This window comes from Lontra canadensis, unplaced genomic scaffold (assembly GCF_010015895.1).
Source record: "Lontra canadensis isolate GAN:19392208 unplaced genomic scaffold, GSC_riverotter_1.0 scaffold56, whole genome shotgun sequence".
NCBI classification, from domain to species: Eukaryota; Metazoa; Chordata; class Mammalia; order Carnivora; family Mustelidae; genus Lontra; species Lontra canadensis.
This window is the reverse complement of record NW_022631050.1, coordinates 8,855,708-8,879,458: the sequence shown is the minus strand read 5'-3', so window position 1 is coordinate 8,879,458 and position 23,751 is coordinate 8,855,708.

The following is a 23,751-nucleotide window of genomic DNA, read 5'->3' as shown; positions in this document are numbered from 1 at the left end:
ATATTAAATGCCAGAAGAAAAAGAAGCAACATTTTGGGAGTTTAAAGGGAAAATATTCAAGGCCAAAAAAATGTATCAAAGTATTTTCACTTGCAAGGGGGTAAAAAGATACTCTTAACCAAGAACTCAGTACATATATCTACACTTCACAGAAACCTTATTAAAATTTTGCCCTAAAAGATAAATAAAACAAGAACTCTAGGATGTGAAGATCTTTAGTGCTTCAATATTTAATATAAAGTTTGCTGTTAAAATCTGAAAGATAATTTTTTTTACCGTATTTAGGATGGTTCACATTCTTACTATTTTGCATAGAGTTTTACTTTTTCTTTATTTTTTAAAAATATTTTTATTTATTTACTTGACAGAGAGAGACACAGCAAGAGAGGGAACACAAGCAGGGGGAGTAGGAGAGGGAGAAGCAGGCTTCCAGCCGAGCAGGGAGCCCAATGTGGGGCTCGATCCCAGGACACTAGGATCATGACCTGAGCTGAATGCATACGCTTAACTGACTGAGCCACCCAGGTGTCCCTCTATTTTCATTCTTATGAACACAGCCTAGACCTGTCAGCACCATCAGCCAATGTAAATTCCCTCAGCAATGTCGAGGCTGGGTGTTGGGACACTGAAGCCATTAGACCCTCTCCAGGTATATCCACAGCAACAGGTAGATAGGCTAGGATTCCTGAATTAAGGAAGGGGAAGACCCCTGGGTTCATGAACTTATCCTAGTTCATGAGAGGGAAAAGAGGGCACTGGAAAAGAGCAGTGCCCCTAGACAGGCCTGGCCCACCCAGGACAGTTGTTTCCAGCAGGGCCAAGCCTGTCCTGGGGCCAAGAACACCACACAGACTACCAAGCTGGCAGCTGCTGGGCTTTGCTCTGGGCTGTCTGAGATACAAGCTATCACCTGCTGAGAGCAGGTCCCAGGTGGTTGCCTGAATCATCTCCGTGGTAACCGAGGTGCCAGTCCAATAGGTAGGACCTGTTCCAGGCTTCCTTTCTTCTCTGAACTCTGGCCACGTGGTGAAGCCATCTCAAAGGAGTCCTGAGACAGACATTTGCATTCAAAACATAAAGTTAGAGTCTTTCCTTTCCCCTGTACACTTAGAGAAAATATACTCTACTATTTCTAGTTTGGAAGGCAAAAGTAACCATTGTTTTCTAAAAGGGGACTCATGGCATGGTGGCAGTCATCTCCTAGGTGAAGTCAGAGACCACGACAGGGCACACAGCTTGCAGCGAGCCAGGCCTGCGTTCCTCATCAGTGAAGATTGCTGATGGAAGGGGCCCGCGTCTCTTCCCAGCAACCTTGTGAAAATCAAACATTAAGAATGTGAAGATTGTCTCTTAAAAGTAAATCATTACGAAAATACAAGCTGATGTTACTATTAATATCAATAAGGACTGGAGTTATAATGAAAAAGAAATAGACTGTCTCGCACAGCAGTAAAACTCCCTGTCACTGGATGCATTTGTGAGCAAGTGGCACAGCCGTCCCTTAGAGATATTTGGGGAGATGGATGCATCGGGCATTAGAATCGTTAATCTCCAAGTCCCTTTTCAATTTTCTAAAAGTCTGTGATTCATCCAGCTCTTGGAAGTGTCACAGGCCTGGGAACCAAAATTTCCCTGAAGTTAAACTCAACTCCATAAATTGGAAGTCAAGTAGGAGCAAATATATATTCTAAATTGGGGTAAAGTATGGCCTCAATATGTGGCTAATGCACACAGACTTCTCCTTCACTAATGACAGGGAAAAATATTATAGTGGGAATTCTTTAGTAAAATAGCTAGCTGCGGCTTACTATCCTCATCCTGACAGGCTGAGGGAGAGAGGGACTCCAGACTTAATTAGCAAAATTTGACAAATTTTCTCTTGAGCCCCAGCTAGCCTTCGAGCACACCTGCTTCTGTTGTCTCCGAGGCCTGTATTCCAAGTCTCCAGTCTATACTGAGATGTATAAGTGGATGAGTTCATATCTGCAAGTTATCAAGAAAACCATCCACCCATACTCGAACCTGAGCAAGAATCATGTCTCTGTCAATTATCATATCCAATATATTCTGAAAACTAATGAGCCTTGTTAGGTTTCTGCTGGAAACTGACAGGAGACCCCATCCTCATGAAACTAAATACAGAACGCAAAATGTAAGGGAAAGTCCAATCTGACTAGTAAGGCTTTTCGGGATTTACTTAATTCATTAACTCAGCAACACTAACAAAGAATGCTTTGTGCGCTGGGGCACAGGTCTCGGTACCATGGAGAGAATCCAGAAATGAACCCGTGATGTCTTCTGTTCCTAAGGTGTTTATGGTAGCAAGTGCCAACAAACTATGACAGAGTAGAGAATAACCATGATAAGTAGGAGTAGGAGGTTCAGTTGAGGGAGGTCAGTAGGACATGGGAAGGTTATTTTTCAGCAGGAAGATTATGAAACATTTCCTGGTCAATCAGGACTTGAGCTCAATCTTGAGGAATGAGAAGAAAACAGATATGTGAGGATGAAGGCAGGGAAGGCCCAGAGACAGGTAAGTATGGAAAATATTCACAGGACCAGAAGCAAATGCACAGTATTTACAGTATTTATCAAGTGCTTACTGTATGCCAGGTGCTGTGCAAAACTCTTTAAACAAATTATTTCACTCAACTGAGAAAACTAGGGCACAGAGAGATTGAGTGATTTCTTAAGTTACATAGCTTAGAAGTGATAAAATTGATACAATACCTGGTAATGGTTATAGGAGGATGTGTAAAAGCCACTGATGCTAGTTCAAGAGGATATGGGATGCCAAGTTGAGGACACCAATGTGTCTACCTCTTGAGATAGTTTCTCTAGATATTTTTTTTAAGATATTTTATTTATTTATCTGACAGAGAGAGATCACAAGTAGGCAGAGCAGCAGGCAGAGAGAGAGGAAGGGAAGCAGGCTCCCCACCGAGCAGAGAGCCTGATGCAGGGCTCAATCCCAGGACCCTGAGATCATGACCTGAGCTAAAGGCAGAGGTTTAGCCCACAGAGCCACCCAGGCGCCCCTTTCTAGATCTTGTTATTGAAAAGATTCAATAACTCTGTTATTCACTAAATTTTCCACGTGATGGTTTGAGAAATCTTGAAAACCTAGACTTATTTAACAGAGTGAAAATGGCCAACTCCCATTACTTTCTTTACCATGTGGTTCTGGGTTCTGAATTCAAGAGAACTCTGAGGTGATTTAAGGAAAGACTTACTGTAAGCTGGAACCACCTGACTTGTGCAGAGGTGGAAGAAACAGCCTTGGGAAAGTCCCTTCATGAAATAGTCAACTTACTGGAATAGAATAGAATCCCACCACTTGCTTCAGACCGAAGAAGGCAGTACTGTTGTGTGGAAAATAGAATAGATTAGAACAAGAGTCAACAAACCAGGGGTCAACAAACCAAATCAGCCTACCACCTGTTTTTGTAAATAATGTTTTATTGAGACAAAGCCAAGCTCATTAATTCATTGTTCCTCACATGTGATAACGGCAATGCTGAGGTGTTACTGAGACCATGTGGCGTACAGACCCGAAAATATCTGGCACTCTGCAAAAAAAGTTCACTGACCTTTGAAACAGGAAAATCAGAGCCTTCTAGTATATTCACATTCGAAGGAAGAATGGAGATCAGTTTATTCCCTACTCCCCTCCCCACACCCAACACACAGATAAAGAGACTAAGCCCCCAGAAGAAAGAGATTTACCTAAAATCACAAAACTGTTAAGGGACTATAACTAGGGCCTTTAACCACTAGACTAGTGTTCCTTCTACCACACCAATCCTGAAAGACTAAAGTAGCTTGTTTTCTTTTCTTTTCTTTTTTTTTTTTAAAGACTTTATTTATTTGTATGGTGAAGGGGGAGAGGATGAGGGACAGGGATAAGTAGACTCTGTCCTGAGCACAGAGCCCAATACGGAACTCAGTCTCTTGACCCTGAGATCATGACCTAAGCGGAAACCAAGAGTCAGACGTCTAACCAACTGAACCACCCAGGTGCCCCAAAATTAGCTTGTTTTCCAAAAATTCCTCAGTATCTAGTTCCTGAGATGCTGGGAGTCCAGCACCATACTTCCCCAGGGTTCTGAGGAGATGAGAGTAGAAGTCCTGGTGTCTTCCCATCGCGTAGTCTGCACTGGAGACGATGACAGGCCTGACAGGGTGGAGTTGTACCTGAGCACCCTCCCAGGTCGACATCTGAGGGAAAACCAAACCGCACCCAAATTCCCCTCTAAACTCCCTCAGGAAGCCCCGCAGCGGGACCCAGGTGAATGTTTCTCATCGAGCATGCCACCACCGACCTGCCAGCCTTTCTAGGCTAGAAGTGACATCTGCTCTCTGGTGATGTCTCCAGTGAAGTAGCTTGTGTGAGCAGCCACATCACCGAGGCTGCCTCACACCCCTGAGCAGCACACAGGGGACGAGCCGCGGTGAGGTAATGGAGGCTCTCACCAGTCACCACGCTCAGCCCGGCATGGGGCCCCTGTGGAACAAGTGGGAGTCCACGTGGCATGCCCACAATTATCCACATTATTTTCCTGCTCCTCTTGTGCCACAGGCTGAGGGGAGGATGTGCCTCCAGCAGATATTTGAGGCCACCTGAGGCAGGGTGTGGTGAAGCTCCTGGGCACCACAGAGATTGTCCGTGTGGGGATGTATGCAGAGTGTATGTGCACCTGCATGTAGAAGTCGGGCACAAATGTGCAGACGGGTGGGAGATTTTCCCAAACAGGAAAGTCTTTTGTGGAAACAGCAAAACTTGGTGTGGATTTTGCATCAGAGGTAAACAGAATCTTGGAATTCGAATACATCTGAGGGCCAGAGCCTCCCAGACTATGCATGGAGCAGAACTGCACCAATAGCATCTCCACCAGACAGCCTCTGCCCGTGTCCTCCAGGTGGCACACTCACTGTTTCCCCAGGGGAGCCCATCTCCATGTTCAAACAATATCAACTGTCAGATCATTATTCTGTACATTACAATGAACTTTCAGCTTCTAGTCCCATCGCCCAGAGCCACATAGAATGAGTCTCTTCTCCCTTTCCTTGTGATGGTTCCTGGGTGCACCACATCCATCCATCAGACCCCCTTCCTGCCCCGCCTTCTGTCCTCCCGGTCATGGAACAGTGTGGATGGGCTGTGCCCGCGTGTGTGCATGTGCACGTATGTACATATGTGTTCGGATGTGCAGGGGAGGGAGGAGAGAGAGAATTACAGCAGTTCTGAATTAGTGAGGTAAAAAAATCATGCGTGACAGAGGATTGAAAAATAAGCAAACCATGGTGCCCAGGGCATTAGATGCCAAACTAAAAAGGCTGTACTCTGGATAGAGTAATACAGTCTGATGACAATTTAGGAAGCTTATTCTGCCTCTGTGCTATAGGCAATATGTGCAGGACCAGGCAGGAAGCCCATTAAGAGCACTCTACAAAAGTCCAAGTGAGAGAGGATGAGGCCCAAGCAAATCAGAGCGCACGAAGATGCGCAAAGACCTGGCCCCAAAATGTTCAGGAGGGACCAGAAGAGCTGGTAGAGACTGTGAGGGAGAGAAAGGGATCAGGGATGATGCCAGGGGTGATGGCAGAGTCAGCAGATGGAGCATCTCCCAAAGGCGGCCCCCACCAGAAATGTTCATTGTGTGGCCTTGGATCCCTCCCACAGGAGAATCTGCAGGGATACGATACATTAACTGCGGAAGCTGGCAAGGAATGAGGAATAAGAAACACTAATTACAGGCCAAGATAATTAACCAGCAGGTCTGGGATCAGCTGCATGTAACCTCAGCTCATCTGCACCCGAAAATGGCCAAGGGAGGATTTGAGGGGACGGACTGCAGGCAGGACATTTTGCAAATGTTACGGGAGCAGCTGAGCTCAGACCTTGGTGACACTTGAGTTTGATGTACTTGGCACTTGAGTTCCGGCAGCTGGAACCCTTGGGGTGCCAAATGCACTGCAGCCAGCTGTCCAGTTGTCCAAATGTCACTTATGCCTCGAGGCCACTCATTACCACACTCCCCTTTAGCCTTATTGCGTCACTCCATTAGGGCTTGCTGGCGATGTGGGCAGGAAATGGATTGGAGGCCATTAGACTGTCCGGGTTGAGAAGGGTCAGGTCTTGCCTCTTGGGAGAAAAGCCAACTTTTATAATCTGAAGCAGGAGAAAGATCTCAGGACTAGGAAAAAAGATATTCTTGTCCCAGGCCCGCCACATGGCCTTGAGCCAGCAAACTGTTTCATGTCCCACAACCTCTGTCTGCTTATCTGTTACCTGGGGCATAAATAACCCCGACGGTGAAGATCAGGAAAGATGAGAGGTTTAGGAGTATGCACGTAGGGAGCTGTTGTGACTGCTGGTGATGGTAATGGATATCCTGAACATTTAGGTGTGTTGGACTAAGAATAAAGAAAGCGGGGTTTAAGTCCTATTATTGCTAATGTGTTGTATGACCTTGGGCATGTCACTTCTTCCATCTAGGCCTCAGTTTCTTCATCTGAAAAACTGAAGGGGTGGGTCTAAATCCATGACTCTTAACCAGAAATGTAAGCTAAACTTGCTCATGGAGCTTCCTAAAAATCCAGGGGCCCACACGCTACCCCAGACATACTAAAGTAAATTCTCAGGGGAGATGAGAATCACATAACCTCCGAAGACCATTGGAATGGACAGTGGAGTCCCACCTGCCTCCCACCTCTGCGTGCCTGCTCCCTCTGTCCCTGGAACTACCTGATTCCCGTCCTCAGGTAAACCTGCCCACAGCCTCCAGCACCAACCCTGTCCTCAGGCCAAAGCTCTGGACTACAGCATCGAGTCCTGTGGTACCATCCTGTCTTGGACCTCCTGTATTACTCTCCCCTCTGAGCCTTGGAGGGCTGTCCAGATGTGGTGTTACCTTGTTCCCTGAGGAAGCTGCACTGCTGGGCTTGTCCAACCCAGATGGGCAGGACACTGTTTTACTTTTCTTGGAGTCTGGGATCCCATCCCTGACTCTACACTAAGGGGAGGAGAACTGCTACTGGCTTCTTCCAAATATCCCCGGCTGTTGGACACTCTTTTTGTCATGCCTGCCTCACAGAGAATGCTGCTCAGTCCGAGATGGGCGTGAAGACCGTGATGCCACTTCCTTCCCAGGACTGCCACACAACCAAGCCAGTGGCGTTTTCAGCCTACAGCCCACCTTGGGCCTGTGGCTTCCTTCCTTCGCAACTCCAGCCTGATTCCTACTCCCTGTCCAACTGCAGCCAAGGTCATTTGGACCAGTTCTGCCCTACCGTGTGGTTTTCAGTGGTTCTAATACTCCTCCCAGCCAAAAAGTTAGTACCAGGGGAAGTACTAACTCCTGGAGAGGTTGGGTCTCGGTTGGCTCATCTGTAAATCAGGAATGCTGATGTTTGCCTTATCTCTGACTCCAGTGCTTCTCCCCACCTAGTAAGTGAATTAAGACCTACTTGTCCTCATTAGATCTTAGACATTGCTTCATAAAGTAGGTTTACCTGATCAGTATTCCCTGGCGTCACTGTCACATGCTCTGATAACTTCTCCTCTGCAAATCCTTAAACTCATGAAATTCACTGCTAATGATCACCTTCTAGTCTCTCTCCCCTACTAGATCGTCGGGTCCATAATGGCAGAAATTGCCTTGCTTACTAACATCCCCCGTGCCTAGCACGTAGTAGACTTGAGACATGTCCAGTGACCCACAGATGAGATGTTGGATGTGCCTGGTGCTGAACAGGTGCCTGGTCAGTACTACTCTCTCCTCTCCACTCCTAGGGAACACCAGTAAGCCAATCCCAAGACGTGAGCCCCTAGCATAAGGGCACACCAGGGCAGTGCTGAGCTTTCTTCTGGACCCTGAGTGGGAGCCACAACCAACTAGAAATTTGGCAGCAGCTCAGAAATCCTCAGATCAAAAGAATTCCACCTGAGAATCCTCTAACAAAATACTAGTGCCAGCTGGGCCAGCCCATGGAGACTTTGTTCTAAATCATCTGGATTATGGTCTGGGCGTTGGCATAGTTCAGTACTACACCCAGGTGATCCCAATATGCAGCCATAGATGAGAACACTTGATCTGGTGCATCCACGTTTCAGGTATGAAGGGGAAGCACAGGGGGATGGAATTCGCCTAAGAACCCACAGTAGCTACAGCAGAACTGGAGCTAGAACTTTGAGGAGCTACCTTTCCACCCACAGCTCCTCCTACTGCACCAGGTAACAAATTGGAATCCGCTTTATCAATCGTAGAGGCGGCTTTCCTGGCATCAGACAAGGCTGGGAGTAGACAGCTTGTTTTTTCCACCCTGGAAAATCTATTATTAAAAGCCTGTTTATGCAAGAAGGATATAATTTAAAGTGAATGAGTGTAATTCCTTTATCACAATGAATATTAATTATAGGTAAACACAGCATCAATACTCATTTAGAGGAGGATGGAGGCTGAAAAGCAGACTGCTCACACCCAGGCTGTCAATCACGTCAGAAAGAAAGAGGATGACAGCACCTGATAGCAAAGTGTTGCTCTATTTTCCTCAGATCCTCTTTGATTAGAAGTTAGTCAAAATGCAAATCTTCTATCAGGGTGTCCTGTCCCGAGACCGTGGGCATCTGCATGGGCACAGGTCTGCCTTGGTCAGGGCACAGCCTGTAGGAAGTTTTAAGCTGTAAAGACTCTTCTTCATTTGGGGTGGGCATGTTGGAGGGGCAGCTGGCCACTTGGGCCCTCCTGGGAAGGGAGAGGTCAAACAGACCCACCACCAACCTTGGTGCTCTGGACTGTTTGCACTGGGAAATGGCAAAAGCACATCATTTCCCAAGAAAAATCCCCAAAGCTCTGGCAAGTCCCCAGATCTGATGAATCTGACTCATCCATGGAGGCTTTTGAAAATGTAGATGGCCAGGTCTTACTCTGGTCCCAATCAAAACATTTACAGGCTGAAGCCTGGAAATAAGCGTTTCAACAAACTCTCATGTTAATCCTGATTTTTGACCAAGCTCAAGATCTTTGTTTTGCCAGGTGAATTAGGGTCCAGAGTCATTCACTCATTGATTCCTTCATTCATCTGATAAGTATTAAATCTTAGGCACGGTAGTAGTCATGGGTGAAGGCAGAGAGCAGTACTGTTTCGCAGTTCCTTGTGGTCTAGCAAGAGGAACTGACATTCAAGAAATGCAATTATAATACCCAGTGATGACTTCCATCGTGGAGAGAAGAAAACAGTAGTACGGGAGCACAAAGGCAGGTGAACTCAGTTCTGACTGTGGCATCCAAGAGTGCTTCACAAAGAAGGTGAGAGCTGGTGTGTGTAGCATGCTCTCCCAGCCAGGAAGGCTTTGAGCCTTGGAGACATGACTGGAAAATGAATTTAACCAGAAGGCAGAAAAAGTGGCTTTTCATGAGGTGGATGAGTGCTAGGTTGATGACTGTATGGATGTCATGCACAGGCATTTGGATTTCATCATGTCAAAGACAAGACATCCAGATGACTAACCTACACTCTGGTGGGTTATGGTGGGAATGCATTCAAAGACTGCACACTTGGGGCACCTGGCTGGCTCAGTCAAGAGAGCATGCAACTCTTGATCTTGGGGTCATGAGTTAAAGCCCCAGGTTGGGCACAAAAATTACTTAAAAAACAACTCCCCCCCAAAAAAAAAACAAAAAACAAAGACTGCAGGCTTAAATGCCTCTTCATAATATTGGACTTTCAATTAAACAAACATTTGGAGGATGTTAAAAAGAAATGGCAAATAGAAAGCTGGCATCTACCTAGGAGCCAAGACAGTGAGTTGAGAGAAGCAGTATCTTGCTAGAGAAGCTGAGTGTGTCCTGAACAGTCAGGGAGGAGGCGAGAAGGTATTTCAGGCTAGGCAAGGCTTGGTGTTGGGACCCGCAGCAGCGGCGAGCAAGGGTGTTAACCATTATTATAGATCAAGAAGGTCTTGATAGGCTTTTTGCCCTGAAGTTGTGGGCAGCCACCTAACAAGAATAGAAGAGGGACAGGTTTGGCTACAACAATGCAGAGAGAGCAACAACATGGGTGCCAGCTCTGATGACTGGGAAGGGGTGAGCTCTGTACTCATATGGGTCCCATGTGATAAATTCTAGAAGGAAGTAAATGCATTCTCTTCTTTCTGAACTGGCCTTTACAATCAGAGCTTCTCAACTCTGGCAGGACCCATAGAGTTTGTCCATATCAATGCCCCCAGCCTGGAGATGGACAAGATGAACGTCATAGGGTGCAAGAACCTAGCAAGCTCATGCTGGAATCACCTGCAGAGTTTTATTTCTTTTTGAAGATTTTATTTATTTATTTGAGAGAGACAGAGCAGAGAGAGAGAGGGCACACGAGTTGAGGGGGTTGGGTAGGACCAGAGAGAGAAGCAGACTCCCCACTTGAGCAGGGAGCCCGATGTAAGGCTTGATCCTGGGATCCTGGAATCATGACCTGAGCCTAAGGTAGACACTTAACTGATTGAGCCACCCAGGCGCCTCATCCTGGGGAGTTTTAAAAACTACTGGTGTCTGAATTCCGCCCCAGAGGTTCTGCTCTCACTAATGTCGGGGGACAGAGGGGGGCGCTGCTGTTGAGAGTCATAAGCACTGCCCAGCTGATTTGAAGGTGCGGCAAAGCTTGAGCATCACAGCTCCATCCTCACTTAAACAGCCACCCAGTAGGTGTTAGAGGGAAATTAAGGAGTTACTCAGTGGTCCAAGTGTCAGCTAAGACTGCTATTTCCATTCTGATGGCAGAGTCTTTTTTTCTTCTTTGATACGTAACTTGCTGACTTTCCTTTCAAACTCTGAAATGCATACTAGAGCAGCAGTCCAGGCTACACAATAAATCTCTTTTTCTATAATCTCAAATTGAGCTGTATCTGTATTTCCCCGTTTTTAACAAAAACATTAACCTCTTCTTCCTCCATGTTATACATATGGATCATTTTGGATTTGAGATCTAGCATAATACTGATTTTTCTTCATAGTCAAAAATGAGTAAGATTAATTTTTAAATTGTCTTTGTTTCTTTCTGCAACAATTCTCTTTCATGTTCTTTTTTTCCTTTTTGCTAAACTAAAGCTTTCAGAAATTCTTAGAGTGAGAGCTGCTGTACGACTTTGTATGTACAGCATACATAGTGTACTTCGACCTTACATTTTAATGATCATCTGGGTTAGTATAGAATTCTGGGCTCAAAATAATTTTCTTTCCTAACATAAGATATTATCCCACTACTTCTTGTAGTCATTATCGACAATCACACACTTGTTGTTGATCTGATTCTTTCTTCTTCACAGGTCATCTGTTTTTTATCTGAAAGCTTTTAGATTGTGTTTGGCTTTTTTTTCCCTTTCACTTCCCCAAATTTCACTAAGATGTGTCTAGGGTTGGCTTTTTTTTTTTTTTTTTTCCCCCACTCTCCTCAAAAGCCTGGAGTGTCCTTTCAATCTAAACATGTATCTTTCTCCAGCACTGGGATATTTTCTCCTATGAAATCTCTGATTTTCTCTCATCTATTTGCTCGATTCCCTCCATCTTGAACTTCATCAAAGAGATATTGGACTTCTGACTCTTTCCTCCAAGTAATCAGAACTTTCTCTACATGTTTTATCTCTTGATCCTTCTGCTCTAAGAAGAGCTGGTGGGATTGCTCAGGGACAGCCCACAACACGCTCACTTTCTCTTCATTAATGCAAAGAGAAATGTGCTCTGCCACCTCATTTATTGACTTTTTCTTTAACAAGCATTTTTCTATTCTAAGGTCCCTCGTTGGTATTTTTCCAGAACATTCCATTCTTGTTTCGTAAGTGTAAGTAGTAATTACATTTTCTCCATTTTTATTTATTCTATTTTCTCTGTCCCAGGGTATTAATTTTTGTGTTTGTTCCGTTTTGTTCCTTTCTTATACAATGTTTGTTTTCCTTAAATCTTCAGCAATTCTTGGTAACATGCCCAGTTTCTATTAGAGATTGCTTTTAAGGCCACCTGAGTGCCTTTTCCTTATCAAAATCGGATTCTAGCCCTGTGATGGGAGAGTGGGATGTGCTCTAGGCAATGAGTCACGTCTGTGGCCAGACTGCTGGAGTGGGGGCTGCCAGCGACTCCTGGATATCACAGGAGCTGCCCCACCTTGCTGCTCTAGCACAGAGGCACTGCCTGTTCTAAGGGCACTGGCCCATGCAGCTTGCTGCTTGGCTCAGTCAAAGGAGAAGATGATGATGGACAACACTAGCAATGGGTCTTGAGACCATCTAGACCCGGGGAATTACATTGCTGATGCCCACATGAAGAGTAAATATGTCTCTCTGAATTGTACTAGCACTGGGTTCAGCGACAGATGAGGGATATATAGACAGAACTTAACCCACCATCAGAAAGACATGAAGCACTTCATTCTATTGCTCCTCCTTATTCTGGGGATATAACAATATCTACCTACGTATCTATCTGTATCTGTACTATCTATACAGACATCCACAGAAACACTTACATAGATATGTGCTGTATCTATCTCTACATGCAAATGTCTAGGATACATTGTAAAAGATGTACGTAAAGTGTAAAGTGTTTTACACCAGCCTTGGCACTTGAATGAAAGCTGCTATGAAAGAACATTGTTAAGGGAATGTATTACTGTTACCAAAGGCCATAACTCTCTGCTTATTTTCTCTGTCTCTATTCTTTCTTGAAAATCATATTTTGAAGGAATTTTCAACTCCTTCGTTTTCACATTTTTTTAAGGTTGATGAATACATGAACATTTTAAAGTGAGTTTAGACATTCTCATTGTAGAAAATATGGAAAGTACAGTAAAATCATATAAAGAAAAAAATTCATTCATAAACCAATTATAACTAGCAATCTCGGCTGCATAATTGATGAAGTATGGCTCAGGGAGAAGAAGTGGTGGGCCAACCATCCATCGGGCAGTAGGTCATGGGCTAAGCCTCCTCCATACCAGTCCTCTGTATTTCCCTCTGAAACAGGAAGACTTTGGTGTTTGTCTCTTGGTTAGAGGAACTGAAGGTTGACCACAAGCCTGGCTGGAGTAATGGAGTCATTCAAGAAGCTCAGAGGAGCCCTCAGTTCTGCCTGCTTGTGCCCTCCTTCCTGCTCATAATCATGTTGGTCACAGCAATGTCTGCCTCTTGAATTCCATGGCTGCTCAGAGCCGAAGAAATCATTCTGCTCTTCGGTTGTCTGAAAGCATTAGCGTGGCAGGTGTCTTGTCATTACAGGTGTGGATGCCATGCCAGGACCTGTCTCGGGGAGGGAAGTGGAGGGAGCTGTGCGGGCTGTGCAATCATTCCCCTGTGCAGTCTAGAAAACTCCTCTAGAAGCTGCAAGGTCACCTCCAACTTGAAGCCCTCCTTCCCCTGCCCAGTGAACCCCACGTCTGTGCTCCTTAGCAGTTAGTCCCTTTCCCCTCACCTCACTGATAGAGTTTTTGTTTGTTTGCAGGTCGATACTACCTGATGGATTACGAACCTCCTAGGGCAAGGATCCAACACCTAGCAAAATTTCAAATTCGTAGCAAGGACTCTATAACCATTTGATGAATAGATGACTGAATATTTGAATGAATAAATTTTACTGAGGGTCTGCACCAAATATTTCAGAGGCATTTTTGTTGATACAGAAAGAATACCTCAAGAACAAATAAGACAACTTCACCAACCATACAATGTATGATGTGAACAATTGTGTATTTCATAACTAAACCATTTAACTAGACTGTCTTCTAGTAACATAGATATCTGTTTCCTGACTTACCCACAGTAAGGGTGGAAAGCATGTGAGGGGTCATTTGCTCTGACACAACAATTATTGCTTGAAAATATGCTACAGAATCCCAGAGGATTGCTAATCTAGGTTTCTGAACTTCTCCAGCAACAGCAATACACCTGCTCTCCTATTCATCCTACTTCAAAATTAGCAAAACACTATTTTTAAAGAAAGTATCTTAGGAAACAGAAAGAGTATTGAATTTAAAATTAAAGGTTTAGAGGGGCACCTGGGTACCTCAGTCAGTTAAGCATCTGACTCTTGATCTCAGCTCGGGTCTAGATTTCAGGGTTGTGAGTTCAAGCCCAGCATTGGACTCCACACTAGGCATGGAGCCTACTTTTAAAAAATACGTGAATAAGAAATTTTAAAAAATTGAAGGTTTAGATTTGAAGCTCAGGTTACTCTTAACTGGATGCTGGGTTTATCTCTTTACTATTCTAAACCTCATTTTCTTATCTTGGAAATAGGAATAACAATAACTGCCATCGTAGGATGGCCATGGATAAAGTGTGAAAATGAATATATAAAAGTATTTGGGGAACAATGAAACATCATATATATATTTAAGAGAAGAAAGGAAGTGAGGATGGGAGGTTAGTAGAGAAACAGGCATCTATCCTAAATAAAAGAGAATATCTGTCAGAATAAAGGAAAAAAAAAATCCTTCTCCCAAGAGAGGAAACCACCGGAATCATGGAATGTTGTGTTAGAGGGATCAGGAAGCTTATGGTTACGAATGATTATGAGCTGAGTCAGTGGAAAGAACAGTCCCCAAACTAATCTGATGCCTCCTCTGTCCTGCTTCTTTCCTCCCAACTTTCTGGTCCTGCCTCTGGGAACATGTGCTCTGAGCTACACCGCTGAGTGTGGATTCTGATTCTGCTACTGACTGAAACACCGAAAGCACTTCACTTTCCTCATCTGTACAATGGATTGATCATAGTATCTGCATATAGGGTCCTCTCTTCCCTCTTACCCAGTTTTACTTCCAGTATATCAGTACAACTTCCTCAGGTTTACTCTCAACAACTTTCTCCCTTCCCCCAACCACCCCCCCATCACACACACAGAACTTGCTTTGCAAAACCATAGCTCTAGTAAATCCCAACCCTCCCCAGACTCCCTGCTGCCCCCATGCAGCTGAGTGGAGCGTGAGAAAAAACCAACACCACACCCACCGCCCAATTTTAGATAGAGGACCAAGAACCACAGGTGTGCCCATAAACTGCCCAACTGTCGTGCTCTTATTCACTTAGACCCCTCACTCTCACCCCTCTGGAAACAACTTCACAACATCCCCTCTCCTCAATCTGCCTTTGCCAGCACTCTGAGCTAATGACCTTGCTTTCCACATCTCTGAAAAAATGGAAGCAATCAGAAGGTCACTTTCGCAGACTTTCACGAATGTATCTACAAACCTGCCAGCATTTTCAAACAAGTACCCTACCTTCTCTCCTATTATTGTCCCTCCCCTATCTAAAGCTATTATGTGTTGAATTGTGCCCTCTAAAAATTTGTATGTTGACATCTTAACCCCCAGCACCTCAGAATGTGCCCTGATTCAGAAATAGCGTTGTTGCCAATGTAATTAGTTAAGATGAGGTCATTCTGGAGTAGGGTGGGCCCCTAATTCAATACCACTAGTGTCCTTATACAAAGGGGAAATTTGTTCACAGTCATGCACACAGGAAGAACACCATTTGAACAAGAAGGCACAGACAGGGTGATATGCCTGCAAGCCAAGAAATGACAAAGATTTCCAGCAAACCACCAGGTAGGGAACACATTCTCCTTCACAGACCTTAGGGGGAACCAACCCTGCCAACTCCTTGACCTTGGATCTCACAGCCTCAGGGACTGTGAGGCAGTAAATTTCCATTGTTTAAGCCACCCAGTTTGTGTACTTCATGATGGCAGCCCTAGAAATCTATGACAAAAGCCAGCCCTTCAGTGACCTAAAGTAACTGCATTCTTACCCCGTTTAGACTATCCAAAGGTGTTGTTCCAACAGTACTCCCCTATTTCTCCTAGAGCCTTGCTTTGCCTCTCTCTGCTTATTCTTGTGTTGATAGACTCATTGTGTCCAATTCCTCTACTATTTTCTCTTAAACACACTCAAACTAGGCTTGCCTGCCCTTTACTCCACAGAAGGGGGTTCTTGTCAAGGTCATCAATGACCTCCACATGGCTAAACCCAAAGGCCACTTCTGGGTCTTGCGCCTGTCTGCACCACCAGTGACATTTGACACAGGGGATCCTTGCCACCTCCTTGAGAGTCTCCCTTCCTTGGCTTCTGGGATGACACACTCCAGGCTTTGGCCTTCTTCTCTAACTGTTCCTTCTCCTTCTTCTGGGGGGTTCCCCATCTTCTCCCAGACCCAGGATGTGGGAGACCCCAAGGCCCTGTCCTCAGTCTACCCTCTAGCTATGCACACTCCCTGGGTGAGCTCATGCAAGCTCAAGGTTTTAATTACCATCTATGTGCCAACAACCTCTAAATTTATACCTCCAACTGGCTTTCTCCCCTGAACTCCAGGCTCACATATCCAACTTCCCATTCCAGTAAACACCACATGTCCCAAAATGACCTCTGTTCTCCTCCAAAAGCCCACTCACTAGCATTCTCTATCTTGGCTAAGGGAAACTCCGTTCTTCAGATGCTCAGGCTGAAAACTTCTGTTCATTTTTAATTCCCCTCTTTCCAACCACAGATCCAAGAAGTCCTATTGACTTTACATTTAAAATATATCTAAGCCTTTCTCACCCCCTCTGCTGATCTATCATCATCTCTCGCTAGGATCATTGCAGTAGACACCCCACTAGTCTCTCTCCTTCTGCGTTGCACCCTACATTCTATTCTCAACACAGCAATCAGCAAAATTCTGTAAAACATAATTCACATTAAGTCAAATCCTCCAGTGCCTCCCAGTTGGTTAGAGAGAAAGCCAAACCCTTACAGTAGCTCCCTAAAACTTTCATGGCTTCTGCCAACCTTCTGCCAACACTTACATCTCTGGCCTTAACTCCACCTTAACTCCCTGGTGCCTCTACTCCAGCCATGGGGCTCCTTGGTTCTAGAGCACCCAGGCTGTTCTTAATGCAGAATCTTTGCACTGGCTGTTCCCTCTACCTGGAACACTGGTCCCCCAGATAACCACAAAGATCCCTTCCTTACCACTCTATCCCCACTCTGATATCCCTTCCTTAGTAAAGCCTACCTGGACCAACTATATACAACTCATCCCTGCCTTCAGGTACTCCCTTTTCCTTCCTTTGGTCCATCACTTCCTAATATACAATGCAATTTACCTGTTCATTATAGTTACGGTAAATGTCCTGTCTCCCTTTACCAGAATGTAAGCTCTGGAAGGCAGGGATTTATTCTTCTGTTTTGCTTATTTATATACATATTAAATGCCTAATAGATATTTGTTGAATGAGTAAATAAATGAGTGGCTGGGTAGAAAGGGTTTAGAAGAATGATGCATAGCACAAAGTAAGTGCTTAATAATTATTAACCATCATCAATATTACCTCCATTATTCAGATCAGATTTCACAGCATGCAGATCTAGGAACTTGGCTGGCAGAGTGTCCCCTAAAGGGAAGACGTTGGGCAATGGGGAGGGGGAGACTTGCCGGGTAATGAAGCTTATTCAGGCCTCATTTATTTCCAGTTGACTTGCATGGGCTTCTTTGGGTTTCCTCCAATTGCTCTCTAGTGCCAGCCTTGGCTGGATCCTGCTGAAATCACTGCTCTGTGCTTCTCAAGAGAACCTCAGGCCCAACTGAGCTAGTGGGAAATAAAAATTAATAACCTCAAAGAATTCTTAGCCTATTTCTGCTATTCCCTCATTTTCAGGAATTTTTTTTTCCCAGTTTTTAAGAGGAAATAGGAGAATTAAGCCCAAGCCCAAGAGCTGATAGTACTTAATGCTGGTGAGCAAACCAGGGGAAGATGTTGTAGAGCCTGTCAAGACATTGGAGCCATCTGTAGAGAATACAAATGGATTTTCATCTGGTTTTGTTTTGATGAAAGGGTTTGCAAGGGAATTGATTTAATGTGGCTTATGTTTTTGTAGGACGGCCCTGGCTGTCATTTTGAAAAGAGAGTGTAAGGAGCCAGGGTTTAAGTACAGTGTGGGGGCCAAGTGCCTGAAGGATGGGGACCTCGCAGCAGCCCACAGGACACATGGGACACCCTCAGTGTGCTGAAGAGATGTATGTGAATTGGAACAGGGGCAGAGACACTGTTGCATTAGGTCAACTGTTTTGTACACAACATACTGAACGTACATTTTCCCTAAAGCAGGGCAGGCAAAAGTTCCTTAACTTTCTCAGAAACTGGAGAGAAGGGTTCATCCTCAGAATTCCTAACCATTCTTTCCTGTATTCCCTGCCTTTTGGCTCCGCCCAGGAAAACGAGTTTCCTGAGTAATCTCTACAGAAGAGAATAGCCCCAGTCTCTTATTCTTCAATAAAAATGTGATTTTTAGTGATGGGCATCCCCTTCCCCCCTTTCCTGAATGAACTCAGACCCTTTACATATAGCTCAGTGTGAATGGAAAGCCCACCTAGTAAGAGGAGTGGGTATTCAAATGACTCAACGGGTTGTGGAGGGAGGGAAGGGATTATATTTTACATTTCTCAACACTTGAGGTGTGGTGTCCTGCTCTCTGGTCCAGAATCCTCTGGGTTTGTTGGGTGTCTGGGGCTACTCAGTGTTAGCCTGTCTACTGACAGCCTCTCACCCAGGGACGAGCCTGGCCCAGAAGAAAGCCTTGTTGGAGATGAAAAGGGGATGTGGGGGTCCGGGGACTCCCAGCTCCCCACCACTATTATTAGCATTCTTTGTATACATAACCTAGGGTTGTAGGAATTTAGAACCACACAAAGCAGTAGGGTCAACAGGAAGCCTTGAACTGGTTGTCTTTGGAATCATTTTGCCTGGAAGGCTTGGGGCATTGCACGGAAGAAAACACGAAAAGCAAGGCTCTTGCTGGCATCCAGGACACCCAGAATGGGCTCAATGACAGCCAGAAGAGAGCCTGCACGTGGCCCCAATGTCAATGACCTTGTTCAGAGGTGCTGTGTTACAAAGTTTTCCAGTGATTCACTGCTTTCTAGATCAAGGTGCCATCAATGTCGCCCTCATCTTGTCCCATTTGCCTTCTTAAAGGAGCAAAAGGAAATGGAATTAAAGTTTCAAGGTGGTCATGTTCGTAGCCCTGGGAAGAACCATGCATATCTGGCAAGGGGATATCACAGATCACATGTATAGAATCATTAAAAAGATTAGGGACAGATGTCCCAGACTGAGCAGGGCCTACCTCCAAGCAGAAGATATGTGGGATGTGATGAGGGAAGTGGTTGTCTTCTAGGAGTGTCCCCAAAACGGGGCCATCACACACCTGTCATCTTTGACACTTGAGGAGAGACGTGTAGACTTTCCAAATGCTCCTCAGTGATAAGAGAAGGACCTTTGCTACTGGGAGTGGACCTGATAGAGTGGGAGGTGGCAATGGGTTACTCTGACCAAGTAGCAGACTTCGAGGGCAGGGACAGAGCTTCAAACAGGGGCCCAGAGGGGCACCTGGGTGGCTCAGTCATTAAGCGTCTGCCTTCAAACAGGGGCCCAGAGGGGCACCTGGGTGGCTCAGTCATTAAGCGTCTGCCCAGGGTCCTGGGATCAAGCCCCACATTGGGCTCTCTGCTTGGCAGGAAGCCTGCTTCTCCCTCTCCCACTCCCCCTGCTTGTGCTCCCTCTCTTGCTGTGTCTCTCTCTGTCAAATAAATAAATAAAATCTTAAAAAAAACAAAAAACAAAAAAACTGGGGCCCGGAGATTTGAATGGCATTCTTGGGGCTGATGGAACTGCCACTGAATCTTCATGACATGAGAAAGTCATTTTCCATCTCTAGGCCTCAGTTTCCTTATCTGTGAAATGGACAAGACGATCCCATGACCTCTTCGGGTAATAATTGGGTTCAGCCCAACATATCATGAGGGGACCACTCCGACATCAGAGTGGAGGCTGGACTGGAACAATGTTGCCTGGGGACCAGGAGATGAGCTACCATTAAACTACCAATACCTTTCATAAGCTCTGTTAAGAAAGGCCTGATAATGGTCTGAGCAATAGCTGTATCAGCTAGGAACTGCTGAGTAACAAGTCACCCTAAGACTTCCATCTACTATTTTTCAAAATCTACAGGTCACCTAGAGGTTGTGCTGACAGGCCTTACCTGGCTAGTCTTGACTGAGCTAATGCACATGTCTGTGGTTGGTCAGCGGGAAGGTTGACTGGGACTCTCTGGTCAGTTCCATCACATCTGTCCAGCAGCTCAGTCCAAGCAGGCTCTCATGACAGGGACAAAGGTCCAAGGAAGAAATCAGGCATTTTTTTTTTTTTTTAAAGACTCTGCTTGCGTTGAGTTTGCTACTGCGCTGTCTTCCAAAGGGTCCAGGCTGAGTCGAAATTCCATGTGAGAGACACAACCAGAGGGCACAGATACAAGGAAGCATGAAAATCAATGCTCTGCCGAGGTGGGTGGAGGAGAGAGGATGGATGCAAGAGATACTGGGGAGAAAGTCAGAAGATGGCTTCCTGTCAGCTGTGACCTCAACACATTTCAAACACTTGGACTAGCAAGGGGGTTTGGAGTGAAGGGAAGGCTTAGTTTCAGGTTATTGAGAGTTTGTCCTTGAATAGACCCCACACCTGAGTGACCAGGAAACAAGATGGGGCAGAGTCCATAGAAGTATTCCCACGGAAGGTGCTAGGCCAGCTGGGGGTGCACAGGTGAAGGTGGATGCTGGGAGTAGATACTCCTGAAGCAGGAATTCAGAGCTCCCTGCTGTAAATTCTTCTGCTCAAAACCCTGTTCTCTATAAACAAGTCTCATTTTGTTTTCGTTTTGTTTTGTTTTAAAGATTTTATTTATTTATTTATTTATTTATTTGAGAGAGAAAGAGAACAAGTAGGCAGAGAGGCAGGCAGAGAGAGAGGGGGAAGCAGGCTCCCCGCTGAGCAGAGAGCCCAATGCAGGGACCCTGGGATCATGACCTGAGCCGAAGGCAGAGGCTTTAACCCACCGAGCCACCCAGGCACCCCAAACAAGTCTCATTTTGTACAGCTCGGTATTTTCTTTTTTATTTCCTTTCGGTTTTTACCATGATCCCTTCCCCATGCCATACTAGATCATCGACACAAAGAAAGAAAGAAAGAAAGAAAGAAAGAAAGAAAGAAAGAAAGAAAGAAAGCAAGCAAGCAAGCAAAAGGTGAGATCGCAGGGCGGGGGAGGCTATGAAGATGGGCACCCAGCATTGATGAAGGAAAGGAAGACAAGCTTAGGACAAGGCAGAAACTGACACCCCAGGAGCCACACCGCACCCCCAATGGGATATACATGACATTCCTCAGGCACTCTTGGTGGCCCTAACGGAAAAACAGTTAACTTGTAGAGATCACAGTTCTGTAAGACCAGAGTCTCCTTAGTTTACAAATGTCCTAATGATTTACAAGGAAGAAGCTTTCTTATCAATAGCCTAACTTCCAAGGATTCATAACTCAGTTTCCTGAAGTCCTAACAGAGCAATCCCCTCCATAAAATGGAGGGGGGCTGAGGCAGAAGGAAATGTAAATAAAATTGAATTCCTTTTAAACCTGCAGCCCATTGATGAGGACTTGTGACAGGAGGAAGGTAACATTCCTCCAGAAGTTCCCAACTATCTTAATGTTAGTGCCTTGCTAGAGGGGTAAACAACCTTAACTTGACCATGGCAAGGCCTTGGGTATCCTGTGAGTCTTTTTTAGCATATGAAAGTTCTTTAGGAAACCTCCTTTTTCCTTACCTCCCCCAACGCCATCCTGTATGATCAGCCACCCCTCACAACCCCCGGTGCAGCATCTCTTTCGGCCCACGGGTCCTGTCCCCATGCTTTAATAAGCCACCATTGTGCACCAAAGACGGCTCAAGAATTCTTTCTTGGTCATCAGATCACCACACTGAACTTCACCTATATTCCAAAACTACATCAGCATCAGCAAAGGGGAGGGCAGTGGGATCACAGAGACAAACCCTCAAGAGACAAGGAACCCAGGGTGCCCTGGGGTGCTGGGGTGGCAGGGATATCCCGCATACATTCTCCACAAGATCTCCCTTCCTTGCCCAAACCTCCATGGCGGGGACTTTGTGGCTTATTTAAATAATAGAGATCTCAGTCCCACCAGTTTATCTTCCAGAAGAAAGAGTATGAGGGAGGAAGGAGTACAGACATGGCCGGCCCCTTTGCAACTGTCCATGGACTGGGGTTGAGGGCCATCACCTGCCTGCGTTTGGAGGTACTTTCCCATATTTGTGACATTTGTGACCCTGAGTCTGTGTCTCCTGCCACGATGGGCCACAAAGCAATTCAAGCCAAAGGAGTAGGAGAGTGTAGGGCAGCAGAGCACTAGAATCAACAGAACATACTCAGATGTATTTTCAGATTTGATTCTCAAACTGCTCTACATTGTTGCTTCATCGAGACAGAGAAGTCCTGTCTGTCTCATCCCCTGTATCCACAGTGCTTGGAGTAGTGAGAGGCACATAACAGTTGTCCCATGCATATTTACCAAATAAATAAACCTTATGAAGCAAGGAAGACAAGTCATTATCCCCATTTTATATCTGAGGTCTAGAGTCTTGCTGTTGATAAATGGAGGAGCCAGGATAGGATGGAGACTCTCATCCCAAAGTCACTGCTAGTTATTTTGTCCTGAGATGCTTCTAGAACATTAGATTCAGGAACCAGAGCATCCCAAAGATATGAATGTGTGGAGCAGCCATACAGTGCACAGAAAAGCAGGCGGCACCCTTGGAGTTTTCTAGCACAGAGAAAGCTTTACAAGGAAAGCTCAAGACGGAGGTGTAGACGAGGAGCTGGCAAGAAGCTCTGGGCTCTCCTCCTGCAGAGGTACGTTCCCAACAGGCAGGGCCCAGCTGGGAACATTTGCAGCTCTTCAGCCTCCCCTGGAGCCGAGCTTCAGAAAGAAGTTTCTGGGTAGCTGGAGTGCTCACATGAAAAACCCAGATCCAAACACATCAGCGTTCCAGCTAACTGGTCAGTGCACGGACCACAGTCTAGATACCCGCCATCCTAAGACTTGGGACCCATCATTGCCACTACTCGTTCTCTGGATGGAAATAACTGTCTCAGAAAGAAATAGTCTTACTAGAAATTAAGAAGCTAATGTGCATAGCTGGCCATCAAGAATGACTACATAACATCAGTTCTTAAGGTGGAGGGGAACCCTGAATGGTCCCTAGGCAAAGGTCTGGAAGCAGCTGGAATAACATGTGGATCGTGAGTGTTCTGAAGGAGAGGGTCTGTGCTCTCATCGGATCCTGACAGGGGTCTCGGATTCAATCTAGCCACATCAGGATCTAGAATAAACTTGTCAACTTCCCAACTGCTCTGTTTTGCTTAAAGCCCCAGCGATGAGACATGCCCTTTGCAAAGCAGTACAGGCTGTTTCCTGTGATCATTGCCTGCCCCCACCCCGCACAGAGTGAGGGGTGGGCAGGTTGTCCCACTGGGACCTGAGCAATACCTCTCCCTCCGTGTGTCCGGCGTGTGGGGTCCGAACCCCATGGGAATGCTGAACGGGCTCCAAAGGACATCAGCTCACACTGAAGGAGCTGGGTTTAAACCTAACACCTAGTTCCTCCAGAGTGTGGTGTTTTAAATGAGAATCTCTGCTCCTATGTCTTAGAAGAGCCTTGCATAAAGGCCAGGCCTCCAGCTGGTGGTGTCTATCAACTTCAAATTCTACCCCACCCGGCTCACCCCCAGGAGGTTTCAGTCACGGCGCTTTTGCGCTAAAAGTGATCCTCTGGTGCCATCTGGCGGTCACGGCTTATTAATGCACCTCTTACAACAAGTACAGACATTATTTG